Below are 18,151 nucleotides of genomic sequence, written 5' to 3'. Positions count from 1 at the left end.
GGTGCTTCTTTGGGGCTGTCAGGGCTCAGTGGAAGCACCAGGATCAGCGCCAGGCTCCAGCTGGAGCTCAGTGCTGATCCTGGCGCTTCTGCTGAGCCCAGAAGAAGCGCCGATCAGCAGGAATGTTGCAGCATCTCCAGGATCTTGTGATTTACATTCAGATGCTTGGCACCTGATTCATATTTATGATGGTCACAGTGTCCCAGGGTCATGTGAAGTGACCAAAACCTGCTGCAACCACCCAGCAGATGGGGGAATAATAACCAAACATCCCCCACCCCCGCTGCCAATCCTCAACAGAAATGTTCACAACAATGGAAATCTCGGACAGGAGGAAGAGCGCCACCAGGTGGGCAGGCAGGTGTCTTGCTCGGCTGTGGCTTGGGGGGCACTTTTTCAGTGCTATTGTAACTCTGAACAGTCATTAAGCGAACTATTGTAAGTCGAGGACTACCTGTACTTTATCACTTTTTTCCTTTTTTGGGGAGGTCAGGTTTTTGACACCTTGCTAGGCGACTGATGGTACTCGGATATTGCCATATCCTAAAAGTGGTACAATGGGTGAAAAGGTTGAAAAGCCCTGCTTTATAGGCTGTAAAGCAAACACAGAGGTTATGATGTTGTGGTAAGTTTGAATGGTTATTAAACAACTTGTTGTAAGTCGAGATGAATTGAATCACAGGGTGCAGGTGTTTAATATGTATGTTTCATGCCTCCTAATGTAAAACAACCATAAGCCACAATGTTTGCATGTGCTAGGCATTCACATTTGTTATGATATACAAAAGACCCCACACCACTCATTTGTCACTTCTTTGCATGCATCATTAAACCTGATAGGGAAAGAATAAGTATCTTTTACAAAAACTAAAACATAATATGAATCATATTGGGAGGCAACATGATTGCTGGAAGGCAATATGATTGCCTGGAAGGCAATGACTATCCAGATGACAATTACTTCAAGCAGTATTCTAGTAAATATTTGATAATAAAATAAAATAAATCTTGCCAAAGAGACATGATGAGACTGCCATTGTCTGGAATAGTCCTATGATTTGTGCAGTGAATCTGGCTGTCAACGGAACCAAAAGTGTAGTCTTTCTGACTTGTGCTGCAGCCCATCCTCAGGGAATTTCTCTCACACCAGAATGTGTACTTATATGTAGTACTTGTGTGGTGCGTGGATGTGTGTGGCTTTTTAATTGTTGATTGGGGTGTTAATGGCTGGTTATTAAGTCATTAGCTGTTGTTTCCTTGTGCTGTTAATCCTCCATTTCCTAAATACCCGATAAACTGGTGGTAAATCAGCACTCCTGTTGACTGGCAGGGGGCCCACTTCCCAGGCTTCAATAGTTTCCCTGGCTATTTTTGTACTTGCTCAGCTAACAATTGTAGTAGCTGTGAAATTAAATGTATATCCTTTTTCACTGCAACAATTGAAGCCTGGGAAATGGGCTCCTTATCACTCAATAGGAGTGCTGATTTACGACCAGAAAAGAATTTTACATCCTCCAATCCCACCATCCCTTTTAACCATTGTCCCTAAAGCCAACTTCCAGTAGCTGTTCCAGCCTTATAATCCTATTTCATCAGCAATGGGATGTCATATCATCAGGCAGATTCAGAAATGGATTTTAGCCCTGTTGGGAATGTGCCCTAAATCAAACCAATAGTTGCTCTACTTTAGTACAGCAGAGTTTAGGCCTTTACAGAGCTTCAAACAAGATCTGTATCAGGTTTAATTGGTGACTGAAATTCTACCTTTCTCCTTTTTTATTTTATCACATGAAGACCAAGCAGACAACTAAACTTATAGAAAGAACAAACCCCTTGATTAAAACTTAAACAAACAACTAAGTGATATTTTTGCATCTATAAAAAGAGCACTACAAATTGCTGACAGAATTATACACTTTGCTCAATTTCTTGACAAAAGAATAAAGATGGTTCCCTCAAAGACCAATTTACCAATAAAGGAAGTATCTTCAGATGTAGGTACACTTGTGTGTAGGTATGAGTGTATTTAAAAATAGCAATTACAAATTGGAATCAGTTGAGGAAGAGGGAAAAAACAAATTAGCATGTATATACACATTAATCAGCAAGCAATTCTGTTCCATTTTCTTTTAGCAGTGTGATGTAGAGGTGATTTTTAAATGTTTGAGATGCTCCTATGTTCAGTCCTGTGGAGAGCTACTATTAGAAAAATGAGATTCCCAGCTGTTAAAAAAAATAAAAAATATACATCATTATAGCTTCTCAAAGAAATGGTAAGACTAGAAGTATCCATGGTATGCATGTGAGTGAAATTTGCAAGATGGCAATTGCAACATGATGCCTATCAGCTTTGACATTCCACTTCTTCCCTCACCAAGATGCCCCTTGATAAAATGGGGGGGGGGTTAACACAAACTGTTGTTTGACAATCTGGCGACTGCTGAAAATAGGATTGGCAACATGAAATCTTCTAGTTATTGTTGAACTGAAACTCTCATCACCCACCCACCCCATTCAGAGGGATGATGGTAATCATACTTTCGTAACTGCTGAGGAATATTTCTACCCATGATTTACAGGAAAGTATTTGGGCTAATTATGGCAATGAGTAATTTCCATAAGTCTCTGGTATCATGACTTCTAAAATATTCTACTGCTTTATTGCATTGTCATAACTAGAAGTAGGACAACAATGTAGGGACAAGCCCTTTTTGCTAGTAGTGATTGCAGAGAAAGCAGAAAACTATTGCTAATGAGGCATCTAAACTACTAAAGTCTTTCTTCCTCTAGCTTATTGACTTTTGTCCCTCTTTAACAGTTAATTCCTTTATATCAGCTCAGGAGAATTTGCAACACCCCCCCCCCCCACGTGTAGTTAATATATAGTTCTCCTGAGCTAACCAGCATCCCCAATAAAGATGGATGAGGAGAATTGCTTAGCATCATCTATGTGATAAGGATGATAATGAGTTCTAAGATGGCGGCGCCTGGATCGGCTGTGGCTGCATTGGCTCTCGAAGGTGAAAAGTTATAGGAGGGATATTAAGGGATATAGGCCACATGATCAGGAAGGCTTTAATGTGTTTGAGCAATGTGGTGGAACTAAGGAAACATACAACATACGACTGACAATCTTTGCTGGCATGGCGAGTTTCTAGCTGTTTTGGAACTGTTGGTGAGATCATTAAAAGTCATTGGTGCTGTTTGAAATTGTTCTGCCAGCAGCAAGATCTGACTGCTGGCCCAGCGATGGATTCTATTGCAAATAAGGGATGTTTCCAAAGGAGGCAGAGGAGGAGAGGTCCCGGGTTTATGGAGTGAAGGAACTGGATGAGGCTGTCGGCAGGCCCAGAGGATGGGAGAGAGCATTTTGGAGGAGTTGATGGCGGCCGCAGCATTCTCCAGGGGCGAAAAGGAGTGAGGCCTCTTTAAGGAAAAGGTGGAAGAGACAAGATCAGAAAAAGGAAAGGAGGCGAGGTTGTCGTGCAGGAATACAAGCTAATTTGAGGGCTAATCCACATGGAGCTCCATTGCCATCTGTCCTGTTTGCCATTGTTCGCTCCCTAGAGACTAAAATGGAAGATCTGTAACTTAAGCTGGCCACAAACAAGGAGTGTATATCGGAGGTGGTGACCCTTTGAGAGCTGTATGCAATGAAATTTCATTTTGATGTATGCCGATTGGTGAACTTTCAAAGTGACAATAAAGTTGTTACTATTACTATTACTATTACTATTACTACTACTACTACTACTACTATTATTATTATCGATCATCGCACAGTCAGCCAGATGTTCAGACTGGATTTGGCATTTTGTCTATCTATCCAGTCCTTACCCAGGACCTGGGATAGGCAGATGTGGATGTTTGATGGTATTACAGGTATCGTTGCAGGATGGAAGCAGTTCCTAATAAGGCCGCCTTTTGCAATTGACTAATAGCGAATTTGTCAATGCCAATGGTGTTCAAGTGGTGCTCCAGTTGTTTTGGGATTGCACCCAAGGAGCCTATGACTATTGGTACTACCCTTGCTTGCTTTTGCCACAGTCTTTCTATTTCTATTTGTAGGTCTTTGTATTTTGTTATCTTCTCCAGTTCTTTCTCTTCTATTCTGCTGTCTCCAGGCACTGCCACGTCCACTATCCAGACTTTTTTGTCTTTCTTATCGACAATTGTTAAGTCTGGGGTGTTATGTTGCAGGTGCTTGTCTGTTTGAATTCTGAAGTCCCAGAGCAGTTTAATTTTATCATTTTCTATGACTTTCTCTATTTTATGATCCCACCAGTTTTTGCTTACAGGCAAATGATATTTTTTGCAGATCTTCCAATGCACCATTGTTGCTACTTTGTCATGCCGCTGCTTGTAATCAGTCTGTGCAATCTTCTTGCAACAGCTTACCAAGTGGTCCACTGTTTCTTCAGCTTCTTTGCATAGGCGGCACTTACTGTCTGTTGCTGTCTTCTCAATTTTGACTTTGTATGCATTTGTCCTTAAGGCTTGGTCTTGTGCAGCCAGAATTAGTCCCTCGGTCTCTTTCTTCAATTTTCCTGCTCTTAGCCATTGCCAGGTTTTATTATTATCTGCTTTCCCAGCTATTTTTTTAATGTATTGGCCATGTAGTGCTTTGTCTTCCCATGCCTCTATTCTGTTCTTCATTTGGTCTTTCTTGTAGGCCAGTTTGGTCTCTCCAGTAGTTAGTAAGCCTTCCTGATATACTAATTTCAGTGCATCTTCATCATTGTTCTTCAGATATTCTTCCAAAGCCATTTTTTCTTCTTCAACCATCTGATGTACTTGTAGCATTCCACGCCCACCTATTTGCCTTGGTAGATAAAGTCTATCAATGTCACTGCGTGGATGAAGGGCATGATTCATTGTCATTATTTTTCTGGTCTGCCTATCCATTGCTTTTAGTTCTGCTTGAGTCCAGTCCACTATTCCAGCTGTGTACCTAATGACTGGGATTGCCCAGGTGTTGATTGCCTTTATGGTATTTCCTCCATTGAGTTTGGATTTTAAGATCTTCTTCACTCTCTTGATGTATTCACCTCTAATCTTTTTCTTGACTTCAGTGTGCTTGATGTTGTCAGCTTGAAGGATACCCAAGTATTTGTAGTACTCTTCCTCATCCAGACTCTTAATGTTATTTTCGTGGGGCATCTTGATTCCTTCAGTTTTCATTATTTTTCCTTGTTTGATAGTAAGTGTGGCACATTTGTCCAAGCCAAACTCCATTACAATATCTTGGCTATATATACGGACAGTGTTGAGCAGCGATTCTATTTCAGATGATGTTTTTCCATACAGCTTCAGATCATCCATATAAAGGAGGTGGGATAGTCTGGCAGATGTTTTTGATGTTTGATAGCCATGTCCTGAGTTATTCAGTATTGTTGACAGAGGAAACAGTGCAATAACAAATAGTAATGGTGATAATGAATCTCCTTGAAATATTCCTCTCTTGATATTAACCTCTCCCAGCTTCTCACCATTGATCTGCAACTGTGTCTTCCATTGTGCCATCGATCTTTGCACAAATTTTCTGATGTTTCTACTGACTCCTGTTATTTCTAGGCACTTTATTATCCAATCATGTGGCAGAGAGTCAAATGCCTTTTTGTAGTCAATCCATGCTACATTCAGGTTGGTCTTCCTTCTCTTGCAGTTTTCCAAGATCATTTTGTCTATTAGGAGTTGATCTTTTGTTCCTCTGCTATTGGGGCGGTTTCCTTTCTGCTCAGGTGGAAAGAGATTGTTTTCAACTAGATGCTGTTGCACTGCATCAGCTACTACACCAGTTAGTAATTTGAAAGTTGTTGGTAAGCAGGTAATTGGCCTGTAGTTACCTGGTGTTGCCCCTTTTGCTGGATTTTTCATTATTAGGTAGGTTTTCCCAGTTGTTAGCCACTTTTCAATTTCTCCTCCTTGTAGTATATTGTTGAACTGTTTGGCAATGAGTGGGTGTATAACAGTTAGATGTTTCAACCAAAACCCATGCAGTTCATCTTCACCTGGTGCTGACCAATTTTTGATTTTCTTTGCTCTTTTTTCTACCATTTTTGTTGTTATTACTAGTTCTTTCATTTCAACTTCTGTTTTATTTGCATCCACCTCTTTTAACCAAGCCGCATCCTTGTTGTATTTCTTTGGGTTATCCCATATCTGCTTCCAGAACTGCACTGTTTCTTCCTTGTCAGGTACTGACTGATTCCTTGCAGTTTCTCCATTGATGGATTGGTAGAAACGTTTCTGATTGGATTGAAATTGGAGGTTCTGCCTATAGTTTGCAATTCGAGCTTCATATTTACTGATTTTCCTGGCTATAGCTGTTATTTGTTGCTTTATTATTTCCAGTGCTTCCTTGATCTTCCTTGTTTCTAAGTGGTATTTCTTGATTAGGTATTCTTTGGTCTTCTTGTTCTTCAGCTTCTTTTCTTTCATCTGTTCTAGCTTGCTTGCATGTGATCTTAACTTGCTGATCTTATTTTCTAGTCTAACCTTCCATTTTTCTGGTGCACTGTTTGTTTGTTTTTCTTCTTTGTTGATTTTGCATCCCAGGTATTCTGTTATAACTGCAGCTGTGCTGTACATTAGTTGGTTTGTTTCTTGCAGTGAATTGGTGCTTATACTTGATATTGCAGTATTTGCATCTTTTAATGCTTGTGCTAGCTGTTTCTTTGGAACAAGCTTCAATGCAGGCAGCCTTATTCTGTTGTTTTTGTGCTGTTCTAGATGCTCAGTTATTCTTTGTTTCAATTCTTTTATTTCTTTAGTTAGAGGGTTTTGTTCTTCCTGAGGAAGAGGTGCCTGGTTTCCAAATGAGAACAGTTGTATATCTCTGCTGGATTCCTTCACTGCCAACTCCCCCTGGTTTGCCTCTACATTCTGAATTACTTCTGTAAGGCTTTGATTTCTTTGCCCTGGGTAAACCTTTGCAGTTCGTCCAATTCTGTTTCTGTAAATACTTTATTTCGTGTTATAAATCGGCGTTGATCTGCTAGTCTCTGTTCTGTTATTTCTGATTCTGGATGTTGTTCTTTCCAGAATTCGTGCATTCGTTTTAGATATCCTCGTCTTGTTGGACTTGATCTGTAGTAACAGATCATTATTTCTTTGTTTTCCATCACTGTGTATCTGCGACGGGTAAACACCTTTTCTTCCAGTAGTTCTGCAGCTGCTGGCCCTGGTTGCTCAGCCAACAGTCCTGAGTCCTGTAACCCATTTTTCACCAGATATCCAGGAACTCCAATATCTAGTGCGGACCTTGTTAACCCGGGCGACGTCCGAGCCGGTATGGCATTCTGAAATTTACGTCTCACCATATTTTTTATGGGAGAGACACTCTTTGTCTGACTCCTCTGATGAGACCTGTCCAGTATGGTTGAACCTCTGGCATAGCTCTCATCTTCCTCAGAGTACACAAGCCCCACAACCACGTCAAGGTAGTGCCTCACTGGGGGTATTATTATTATTATTATTATTATTATTATTATTATTATTATTATTATTATTATTATTATTATTATGCTTTTAATTAAAATTTCTCTGGAAGAATATATGAGGTATTTAAGTAGATGTAATAATAATAATTGATCCAAAGAAATGAAATTCCACTAGAACTTAGATATTCTTAGGTTATTGTGACTCAGGCAAAACATAGCCTTATTTAAAAGACTTCTTTAAAGTACTTTCCAAGTCTGTAGTCTACTTTGCAGATGCCATCTTGTGGTCAAAATGATCATTTCAAACTTTCTGGGCTCCAGACATACAGAAGTTACTTATGAATCACTGATGCAAATGGAAAACATTTCTTTGGCATTTATTACATTTTATATCTGGATGTTGTTTCCATAGTCTGGAAATAAATGAGATAACTGCAACAATCTTACTGACAAAATGGAGCAGATTGTTTCATTAAAGCTGTTTGATCCTACTGTTTGGCTTTAGTTATTGCAGCAAAAACGTGCACTATGGCACTAAAGCAATATCTCATGCCTAGTCAATGGTAAAGGCATCTCAATGCAGCTGTTTATTAGAACTGCTCCTTTAATTGTAGAGAAATGCAGGCATTTAGTATTCTGTTCAAAGAGGGAATAATAAACTCTGTTACTGCAACAAGTAAAGTGAAAATATAAATTAAAAATCCTATCTCTAGGTCACCAGGATATAAAAAAAAATCATCACAGCCTAGATCAGTTGCTAGTGGTAACCTTGGATTATTTTATCATGCTCCCTAATTCTAAAAGCTATTTCCATATTTATAATGGACTAGATGAATCAAGATAAGTTTTCACATTATATTTTACAGCTGGAATGCACAAATTTGGGGTTTTGACTATTGTACCAAGGTCCCCAATTCAAAAAGTGGGTAGTTCCAAGGCAATATAGTAGATATAATCAAGAAGAAAAATACATTGAAGTTAAACTTAATGTAAATCAATTGAAATACAGTTAATCTAATTATATCTCCATAGCAACAGCTAGCTAGCCTTGGCTAATCTCAGAAAGCTAGGCAGTATAGGTCTTTGTTTCTATTTGGATGAGATACCAACAAGAAACACTAGAGTTCAGGCTGGCAAGTTAAAAAGAGGTTGTGGAAGAACATAATAGCACACATCTTCCTTATTGCTGGCAAGAAAACTATATGATATCTTTTTTTCTATAGTCTCTCTTGTCTAATGATTAAAACTATAAGTTACAAGTTCATTGTTTTCTTTTTTATGCAAAAAGTCCATAAGGGATATAGTTTTGTTTACTTCTTTGGGATAATTACAATTTCTGTATATAGGTAGTCCTTGCCTTATGACCACAATTGAGCCCAAAATTTCTGTTGCCAACCAAGACAGTTGTTAAATGAATTTTGCCCCACTTTATGATCTTTCTTGGCACAGTTGTTGTGACTCACTGCAGTTGATAAATTAGTAACATGGTTATTAAGTGAATCTGGCTTCCCCATTGATTTTGCTTGTCAGAAGGGTGCCAAAGGTGAGCCCATGAACCTGGGATACTGCAACTGCCATAAATACATCCCAGTTGCAAGTTTCCGAAGTTTGATCACATGATAGTGGGGATGCTACGAGTTGTAAGTGTGAAAAACGGTCATCAGTCGCTTTTTCAGTGCTGGCTGAGGAATTCTGGGAGTTGAAGTCCACAAGTCTTAAAGTTGCCAAGGTTGAGGATCCCTGGGATAAGGTATGCCAGGTGGCTAGTAATGGGGCTTAAGGTAGAAACTGCACCTTCTTTGAGTGCCTAGGGCACGGGTGTCAAATTTGAACACATGATGTGACGGGATTGTGATGTAGTGTGATTTTTTTTGCCTTTGAGAAGCTGGGGGGCGTGGCCTACACCTGGCGCACCCAGCTCATGGGCCGCCAATTTGACACCCCTGGCCTAGAGAAAAAAAACAAAGACTCTCTTTTCCAAATGTGATGAGAGCATTGGAAAACAAATTGTTTCTAGTATGTAAAAGTATCACATTGGTGATGCAGAATTACACATTAGCCAGAATTGTATAGCTAACCGGCCTTTTTCATCTAGAAAAAAGAGAACAGGAATTATACCAGCATTTATCTTTGTAGATGATCTGTACAGCATATGAATAAAACACTATTGGGAGTAAGGAAATGAATAGTCTGCGTGATAACCGTCTCAGATCCCCAGCAAACATTTAATTATATTATTTTTGAAGCTGGATTATGGTATCAACTTTATGTAAATATTTCTAAATTATGCCTAGACTTAATCTAGATCTCTTCTTAATCAAATTAAATTGCTGATATAATTTGAATGTTTGTTAGGAAGACTTTAAATCTTGTTAATTTTATTAAATATAATTAAGTTTAATTTAAATGCAAATATAATTTAGATTAGATTTAACCCTTTGTTGGCTTATTCTGTTGGCTTATTATTTAGTACCAATTATAACTTTACTCTTTATTTTAGATTTACCAAAATCTAAAATACCCTAGTCTCTACTGAATCTCCCAAATTGATATGGAAATCACCATGAGGCAGAATAAGTCATATTATCTCTAGTTTGCAAAAGCTCTGTATACAGTCTTCCTGCTTTAGTGCAATTCCAGAAGTATTTCACTAGTTTTACACCAGTATGGCTTGCCTATAAATATAAAAAGGAAAAATGTCAGATCCTTCATTCTACAGAAAGGCAGCGATATTGTATTATGCATATTCTGAAATTATTGGCATTTCACCTTGAAAAGACTGCTGAGGGATGAATATCTAGTAAGATCAAGTAGGGTTCAATAAGTTTGACCCTCACAGATCAATTGGTATTTTCAGAAATTTAATACCACATCTGAACACGAAATCTTATTATAGAATATCTATTATTTCCTACCTAGATGTGGTATTACCTGCAAGGAGAGGAATATAATTTGCATAGGTAGCTGGAGGAAAGAGTGAAATTGTGTTGGTGCCATTTCCCATGGGATTAATTCTCCTACAAATCAGTTTTACAAAGAACAAAGCTATTTTTTTTAAAAGCTTAAATAAATAAATAAATCATTGGTATTCAGAAAACAAAGCAAATGATCCCATTTCTATTTGTCAGCATCATCTTTAAATCGGAAAAGTTTATCAGCAGCAGGTATTTTTGATAGGAAAGAGGTTGCTTTATTGTCAGAAAGAGCTCACACATATGTATGAAAGGATATAATATTAAAATATTTAATATTTAGATTACACAATAGACAATTTACAGTGGCAAATATTAGGAGAGTTATTGAAAGTCAACATTTAACTTAATATTTTTTTATTTTGTTTTATAGAATATATTTCCTGCTACAATCCCAAAAGCCTCTGGGTAACATATAACATAAACAAAACAGCCACAATAACAAGAGCATAATAATAATAATGAAATCCAAAGGATACCTATAAAGAAAAGCAAGAATAAAACTCCTCACAGGTGTCTACAGTAGAAAGTAAATAAATTGACATTAATTAATTTTTTCTCATTAGCAAGATAGGGGATGTAGGTTCAGCTTGGGAGAATGTTCCATAGCGTGGGAATTATGGCAGAGGACACCCACCACCACAATCACCCATCCTGTGAGCCTCAGGAGGGGAAGGAATTTTCAGCAGGCCTTCCCTTGATGAATAGAACAGTTTTGGAAAGTATACGTAACATTTTACCTATATTTACATTTGTTTTGACATTTCTTAAACACAAAGGAGCAAATGTCATTCTCAAGACAAGTGCCAGTGCAAAAAGGGAGCATCTTCATGTCTTTGCTAAGTGACAATTAGAGTGGTTATCTCTATGCTATTTGTATGCATACAAAAACTTCATACAAGTTTTTATATAAGCTGTGGGTACTTCCTGGCTTTTTTTTTTTTTTTTACACACAGGTAATTAATTCCAACAGCAAAACTGACAGAACAAACAATATATTTAGATGGAGGTGTAATGGTGATCCTTGAATGCTAAAACAGGGCCAATGCATTTAAATAACAAATTGGTTTTTGATTAGAGAGTGGGAAGAAATTGCTGAGTGTGGCAGCATTTCTCTAACAGAAATCAATGCTTACAGAAAAGATGGACTCGGCTTGAAAAACAAGTAGAGGAAGGAATGAGGTGTTTGACAATAAAGTATATCCATTCTGGTTCTATATCATTGTGTGTTAAATGATGTTTGCACATATGTGGAATGGTGCGATGTGATGGTCATGGCTCCTTCCAGTTCTCTGGTTTTATTTTTATAGCATATTTTAAAGTATGAAATAGTGTCCTATAGAACTTTAGGGTTACTGGATTTTTATGGGTAAGTATGCTCTTCAACTTTCGTATCCACATGTTTTATTTTTTTTTCTTTGTGAAAAGCAATGATTTTCAGTTAAATAACAACAAATGCATAGTATTTTACTGAACATTACTTTCTCTTGATAATGCAATTTTCTTCTGGTTTTTTAGGTTTCTATGGAATTATTTCAACTTTACTCTTATACATTCCAGGTTTCATATAATTAATGTCACACCAAATAAATTCAACTTTTAAAAGCATTTAGAACAATATCATTAAAATTTATGATTTTAAGTCTTTATCATGAATATGTATGGGAAAATTTCCCACTGGCCTAGTGATTATGTTTTCCTTTGCCAGAAGCATAGATAGGATTATACCATGCATTTATTTCAGGATAGAGAATTAGTTTAAATGTTGCTGAAGTCTATATCCTAGTACAGTAAGGATGTCTGTAGAGTGGTGAAAAAGATCAAGATAGGCAATAAAAGCTGTTTCTTTTAAAGCAGAGTTTCAATTGCACATTAGAAATAAGCAAAGTTATGGACACTGGCCATGTTGTTATGCATCTCAGATCTAGTTCATGGAAGGTTATCATATCATATATTCTTTTCTATTTTTAACATATACTTTACTTCTGCACAATTCTGAAAATAGTATCCAATGACACTGATAGCTAACATTTACCATTCTACATGTATATGAAATTTTCTTGAAATTAGATCCTTTGTAATAAACCCTATAATAATCATCTATCAATATTCACATTTTGAACACTGAAAGCAAATAAAAATTATGAAACAAACAAAAAAAAAAATAACCCAACTACTGCTAGTAGTATCTTTCCTGTTTAAATGTTTTAGGTAATAGAATATTATTCTAATGTGGTTTTAGAGAATCGTTAAATTTAATCATTCTTGCATCTTGGCGGAAGGAAACTGCATAAATGAAGAACATCCAACTAAACCCATATTTTAATAATCAGGCATTATTTGGGTAATAGAGATGATAGATTCAGAAAAAGACATGGTTTTTAAAATGGGACTGAACTACAACAGGAACATTTTAAAATGCTAGCTTGGATTGAGAAATGTTTTTTTACTTAAGGGTCAGATTCTTGAAAGACTGACTTAAGATATATTGCATTAAGAGACAATACTAGACAATACTTTTGGCAAAGTGGGTGGAATTATCATTCTGCCTTGTCAGACATTTTTTTAATAAAATCTGAACTCTTCCCAACCCTCCCCCCTTTGGATAATTCTACCTCTCTTTCATTTCAGCATATTACAAGAAATAACAGATCAGATTATTCTGCAATTAGGTCACACTCTTTATTTTTACACATCCCTTTCATGTGATCTATAGCATAATTCTTAAGTCATCAAGTTTCTTCTGAGGTTTTTAAAATATACTAAGTGCAGAAGTTAGGCCCATCTCACTCAAAAGAGATCCTTTATACCAGTGGTTCTTAACGTGGGCGATATCGTCCCCCAGGGGGCGATTTTGTTTTTCAGGGGGGCAATGGAATAAAAAGGGGCGACACAGGGGCGATGGAGCAAGAGGTTTTGGGGACACTTTTGAGACTTTTTCGTACAGTGAATCACTGCATATCTGTCATACAAAAACATCAGATCGCTCACTATTAGTGGGTTGAATTGTGTTTTCAAATGTTCCTCCAGCTAGCTTCAGTACAAAACGCTGTACATATGTGAATACGCATTGCTTATCTTCATGCGCGTTGCGCAGCAGCCCCTACCCTTTTTATATTTCTTTTTGCCTCTTAAATTTCACTTGTAATTCAATCATTAAATGTTACTGTTTTTCCTTTTGGGCATTTCACTTTCTTGCAATTGAATTTTGTTTTCAGTGGTCATTACATTTAAGTGTCTTGAATAAATAAGATAATAATGAAATATATGTATCATGAAGTTTGGGAATAAAGTAACGGGTGGCACCAAATTTTTTCAAACAGTTGAGATATGGGAAAAAGACTGGAAATAAATTATTTACATCGATATGTCCTGATGACAATTTTAAAGAAAACAAAAAAAGTGTTTGCATAAATTGAAGAATTATTTCCTATGTTGTGATTGAGAGGCTATGTTGGAGAAGGGGGGCGATGACAACTTCCTCATTGGCTCAAGGGGGCGATTCTTTCAAAAAGGTTAAGAACCACTGGTTTATACTATTCCATCGTTAGATTAAGCTTAAATGGATCTACCTTTGAATGTAGTAGATATTGGGAAAATGTTAAAAAAGAGAGAAAAGCAGATGTATTAAAATAGTAACAAGGAATTACATATTTTCAATTGACATTTTATCATTGGAGGAAGAATGGAGTTGTTTACTACATTACCCAATGCCAATGCTTTTTGCCCAGGCAATATCAGGTTCCCAAACTTAGGATTCTTCCTGCTGTTCCTCCCCATTCATCATGGCCTTTGCCAGAAAGCTCATCCTGAATTCAGCTGTGTGGATTCCTAATTAACAACTTGCCCGTAAGGTACTGACCCTGACTGAACTCATCTGTCTTCTTCTGAAATGACTAAGCTCTGTCCTGCATTAAAGATGCAAAAGGCCACAAATTACTTTCATGGTCTTTGCAGCTAAGAAAAGGTTTCGGGGTGGTGGTGTGGGGCAAGGGAATGGGGAGGAAGAAATCATTGCTTGGTGAATAACAATTTCAGGTTTTGGGAACTAAACTAATTTATTTCAAAAACTCTCTGCCTGAGAGAAGAAAAGTATTCTGTTATTTTTCTATTCCGTACTTGTATTGTGTTTTTGAAACAAAGGACTTTTTCATCAAAGGGTTTGGGGAAGGTTAATATTTTTATAATTATTGAATGTACAAATAAGCCATTCTAGGAGTGATAGACAAACTTAAGGTTTCAAAGTCTTAAACTCTACCAAATTTTACTTAGGCAGATGCAAAATAGGAAGTTGAAAGACATACATGCAGCAGAAGTTTTAAGAATCTAGTATCCAGTATTCTTGAGAGAATGTTTGTAATTAAATAAAGATGACTAAATGTAAAACAATAAAGAAGGAACCATATGGAAATACCATACATGCAAATTAGAGATAATAAATAGTCCACCTGACCCATATAGGACCATACTTAAACTCTGAATTTGACAGCCTATTAACAAAGTTAAAATGGTCTTGAGGTTTAGTATGAAAATCCATATCATGTTGTGTAAACCAAACCATCATGTTAAATCATAATATGATCAATTTGTTAAGTGAACATAGCAATTATGTTTTGCTAACCTTTAGAGTTTAAATTGTATATCCTGTCTGCAGGATTTTATATATTTACATTAATGTATTTTCATTTGTTGCATCTTTTCTTTAATATATCTTTAATGAAAATGGATTCCATGTTGTTAGAAGACCCAGCACTCTTTTGTATAAAATATTAAGGGCTGTTTCTAACTTTTGGAAATATAATATGCTTATTTTCTGAAAAGTGCTTCTATATTAACAAGGAATTATGATTATTGTGATTTCCTCTTTACAATGAATGGAAATAATGGGTAGACAGTGAAATATAAACTCAAGGAAATGTTTTCCCAGAGTTTGAAAGTCTGAATCTTTTGAAAACATTTCCTGTCAAACATCTTTCTTTTTGATGACAAGCTTACTTCAAAATACATTGTGGTATGAAATTATCCTTTTAGTGGCTTTCACAAAGCAATTACAAAGTTAATAATTTTCTTGCCATCAGCCATAGAGCTTTCTTGAGTTTTGAATAATATATCAAATGAACTTAGAACAATATTTATAAGGATTTAGGTAAATTTGTATTTCTGTACAAACTCTAAACCTACCTTATACATCCTGAAGATGTTACGTGCATTGAACTTGAAAGTCCTTCAACCACACATTTTTATACCACAAAATTCTAGAAAATTAAACATTTTTTATGTTTAACAGTTTTAAAAATTATTTATAATTACATATTGTGCAATTTGTTAAAACAACAGTATGCTGTATTGTCCTATTAGACCAGAGGTATCAAACTGCTGGCCCGTGGGCCGAATGCATCCTGGTGACGGCAATGGAAAAAAAGTCACGATACGTCACGACACATCACATGATGTTGTGAATTTGACACCCCTGCATTAGACAATGTGTTATCATGCCTTACGTTTGCTCATTTTTGCAGCTGTATTAATTCACCACTGAATGGAATGACAAGCATTGTTGAATGATAGCAACAAGAAAAAAATATAGTGAAGGACATATTAAAAATCATCTTCCTTTGTTTGTCCTCTATGAATTAGTAATGTGCTATTAATATTTTTAGATCATTGAACTGAGATACAAAAATATATTAATAGCTTTTAATGTATAATGAAATGTCTTTTGTTTTGTTTGTAACGATTTTTCCCCCTCTGGTATCCAAAATTATTGTGATATTCTAGTGGCAGTAACTGTTTTTTTAGTGGCTAGGAGATTGTATTTGCCTAATCAGGTTTCATACAGTCTTTTGAGACATCAGGTCTATCTATTTCCACTCTTTACAATAAATAACATCAACAATGCTTGGGATACTATTATTTTTTTAATGCCAATCTTCATTGTGTTTATTTTGTAAATGTAAAGTTTGCCTCAAAACTGGCATGAGCGCTCACTAAGTCAAATCTCACATGGATTAGACTCTTAATGCACAAACCTCCTTTTTATTAATTAATCCATTATGATATAGCATCACCAAAATACATCTTCATATGTAAACTCTTTGGAATGGAGTTATAATATGGGTGTTAACATTACATTAATGAAGCCTTTCTAAATGGTAGAGGATGAAAGACAATGCTTACACAAAGGAAACTCAATGAAAAAATGAAATGAAAAATGATAGCCTAATGACAATATGGGGCATGTACAAGCAAAAAAAGACTGAATCCAGCAGGAATGAGATGATGGGAAGCATGGCAAGCATTCCTTACATGGAAAACAGATTGCTCCCTTGACTGTGGAAAAACAGCAAAGGCTATTAGATGATGACTTTCCAGTAAAATAGTGACTTCATTTCAATGGCCTTTTCCTTTATGGAGTGGGGAAGCACAGATTTACAGTGGATATTAAACAAAAAAAAATTTATGCTATGAAAGCTGTCATGGTGAAATATTACATGGGCAAACCAAAACTAAGTTCTTCATCAGATTAGACCTAAATTAAAATTTCCTGAGCTGTACAAGGACTTCTAAGGCCCTTATTTAGGAGTTTAACAATTAATAGCTATTCTGTAGTGGACAATTTCAAACCTTAAATGTATTCCTGCCATTCATTCAGGAATTCACAAACTATTCTTTTTATACTGTTCTAAGAAATTTTGTGAATGAAGGGCTTCAGGCTTGAATATAATGTTTTCCCATTATTTTCCCATTACTTAAACTCTTACATTCTGGATAATTTTACAGCTATGGTTAATGTTTGTCGTAATAACTTGAATAGATAGAATATTCAGAAATACAGAGTATTATACTTTTCTCATATTTCAGAAAAAATGTCATTGAGAAAAGTACAATGGAATTGTGTTCCCTTTTCCTGAACAAGTAATCTAAATCAATATCAGTTTTGTCTGGAAATATTTTATTTTTGGAAAGCACATATACATTTTTAACACAACCAGATTTCCAATTTAGTTAAAATAATGAAAAAAATGTCTCTGAAGTCAAAACAAGGTAACAGGTTATCTTTTTGAAGAGTTTGTTTTATATTATACATTAAATGTCCTTAAAATACTATCATACATTTATAAAACCAATGTGGGAATTTTAAAATATTGCCTCTTTATGAGTAGGTTTAAGTCATATCCACTCCTTGCCTTTAAGACAAAATATCTTCTAATTTGAAGCATTTCAGAGGATATCTGTTCAAAGTTATATTGAAAATCTAGAGGAAATTTGATTCTACAATCAGTTAATTATAGTTGGACCTTGGACTGATATGTACAGTAAATCTGGACTGTTCGGAAGATTCTAACTCCTAGAAAAAGCCAAGACTTTTATTTAATCCCACCTTTAAAAAAAAACAAAGTGGCAAACTATTCACACTTAAAACAAGAATCTATTTTCCCTAAAGTATTTTCTTAAACGATACCACAGGAAAAAGCAGAGGAAGTGGCTATTCTGCTCACATACATAATGCATTTTGGAGCAAAAATACTTTCAAGGACATAATTTTTGCAAATAGATACGCTGATGAGATGAAATGGCCTTTTGATTAATTATTAAAATTTGGGCCATTTGTTTTTCTGGCTAAGTGCTCATCAACCCATTGTTAGACTTTAAAAATAAGAGTATCTTTCAAGGAAGTGCATCAGAAACCTCACAATTACATAAAAAGTAATTAATTATAAATCCAATGCTTAGTGG

The sequence above is a fragment of the Crotalus tigris genome, unplaced genomic scaffold (assembly GCF_016545835.1).
Source record: "Crotalus tigris isolate CLP2741 ecotype Arizona unplaced genomic scaffold, ASM1654583v1 scf7180000018368.3068619, whole genome shotgun sequence".
Lineage (NCBI taxonomy): Eukaryota > Metazoa > Chordata > Lepidosauria > Squamata > Viperidae > Crotalus > Crotalus tigris.
This window is presented reverse-complemented; position numbering follows the sequence as displayed.